Raw genomic sequence first — 2,583 nt, 5'->3', positions numbered from 1 at the left:
AGGTCCCAGACAGGTCTCTGTGGGGTCTCGAACAAGTCCCGTGCAGGTCCCGGCGGCAGCGGGGACCTTATTGGAATTTTCCCTGAAAATATTTTATGTCAAAAACATTTTACGGCGTTTACCTTGCACAAGGAAAATAATTTATTTTTTCCAATAAGGAAACCATTTTACGAAAATAATGGCTTTCCTGAAAATAATAATGGCTTTCTTGAAAATATTTTACGAAGAAAACCATTTTATGTCGAAGTAAACAGAGCTTAGTTATTTTAACAACCCACCTTTTTAAAGCACCCACAGCAGCTATATTACTTTAACAATCCATTTTCACTGTTCTATTTAAATATTATTTTTTAAATATTTGTTTATTTTTTCTCTAACTTTTATATTTTTGAATGTTTGTATTTTCTTAATTGTCTATTTTATGAATATTTGTCATATTTCTCTTTGCATTTCTTCATCTTCTTTCTCTAACACACCCCATCACCCTCCAATCCACCAAATCCCCACTGTCCACTCCAATCCCAATTCCAATCAAAACCCACAAACCCATTCACAGCCTCTATTTTGCTAAAACACATGTTTACAACGCTAAAACCCAACGCCCGTCATGGGTGAGCCTGCATTGAATCTTCCATCTTCCGGTGGGAATAAGAAAGCTCGATCTAGCAGTTTTGGTATTTCTATTAATTGTGTGGGTTAACAACATCTAAATGTTAAGGAAGAGCATTATAACATTACATAGTAGAAGTGCTAAGTCAATTAGCAGCATATGGCACGTTTGCAATCTCGTCTGGACGGGATTACAAACGAGTCTCTCTGTGACTTCCAATGATCCTCTTGTCTGGACGAGCCACTCTGGTTGCTCTCGTCTACAATCCGGTCTGGACGAGGTTGTAGACGAGCCTCTCTAGTTGCTCCTCGGAACGAGAAAGGCTACGAGTTATCTAATTCTATAAAAACTCCTACTTATGGTATTGTTATTAAATGCAAACAAAGCAATTCTACAAAACCTCTTGTGAATAATTCTCTTTTGTAATTAATCTCCCTTTTGTATTTACCCTCTTAGTTTATTACCTTTTGTAATTAAGATTAGCTTGTTAGCTTGATATGATCAACTACAATTTTAACTTTTCTCTATTTAAGCTCAATGAGAAAGCAGCAGAGATTATTCTGCCCAAAAGCAAGTTTTTCCTTACTTTCTTTCACTAAACACAAACAATTTTAAGTTTTTAACAACATCTAAACACAAACATAGAATCCAAACCCAAAATGAAGAACATGGAAATCCTTACCCAAATCGAAACCGAAGAGAGCTGACGACGTAGGACACCACGGACAATGACAACGTGGAACTCGACGGACGGTAATAGTGTGACTCGAACTAAAGGGATGAAATGGCAGAGAGAAATGGCGCCAAATGTTGATAGAAAAGAAAAAAAAGGAGGGAGAGATGCTGCAAAAAAAAAAAAAAAAAAAAAAAGGGAAGAAAGAAAAATTATATTTGTTTAATTAATAGGTGAGTGAATAATACTTTTTAAATTTGGTGAGTACTATTCACCTTACTACTTTTTTTTTTTTTTTGGTTAAAGTGGTGAGATTGAAAAGTGGACATTTAGGCAATTTTGATTAAATTGCCTCACCAAAATAACCACAAAATGGTTTTGGTGAAGATGCAAAGAGTGCTCTAATGACACGTACCACAATTTTATTCTACAATGTGTACATGGAAGTTGTAATCAACCCTCGGTGGATCATTGTGTGAAAAAAAAAAAAAAAACTTTAAAAAATCTAAAGGTTGGTAAGTAGTATTTTTCATAAAAGAGTAATGTTATATACCACTTTTTATTCCATAATATTGATATGAAAGTCCAAATCAATATTTTAATTAATATATTAAATTTTTATTTTATAATATTAGCGTGGCAATCACAAATCTCAATCAATCTTTAAATCAATTATTATTAAAAAAAAAATGGATAAATGCAAAATTGGTCCATGTGGTTGGCCTAATTTACAAATCACTTCTTGTAGTTTAAAAAATAATTTATAGAACCTTAGGGTAGGCCAAAATAACATTTTACTCCCTAAATTCATTTTCCATTAAATGACTTAACAGAAACCGTTATATTGCCACATCACACCCAATAAAAATAAGACACGAGTTTTTTTTATTTATGCTTTTAAAAAATGACAAATAAGCTTTTTCACGTCATTTTGAAGTTCTAACACACACTCAATTTCAAATTAAATAAACATAATCTCCCTATATCCCCTGTGCCGTCGTCGTCTTCATCTGCGACTGAGATTTGGGCATCTGCGTTTTTGGTAGTGCTTTCTATGGAAACAATCTCTCACTTTCTGTATGTCTGGTTTTTTTGTTTTTGTTCTATGACAAGTGCTTTCTGGTTTGTGTTAAATAGATGTTGGAAGATGGTGGCTTTAAAAAGCAAACGGTAGGTTCATCTTTTAAAAAGTGATCTTTTTTTTGAGATATTCAATTGTTTTTTTTCTTTTGTGGAGCTTGTTTTGCCCCTTATTGTGTATGTGTAAGATGATGCTTGTGCTTGTAGGAATATTTTTTTT

This window comes from Corylus avellana, chromosome ca11, assembly GCF_901000735.1.
Source record: "Corylus avellana chromosome ca11, CavTom2PMs-1.0".
Lineage (NCBI taxonomy): Eukaryota > Viridiplantae > Streptophyta > Magnoliopsida > Fagales > Betulaceae > Corylus > Corylus avellana.
Note: the sequence above shows the minus strand (reverse complement) of the source record.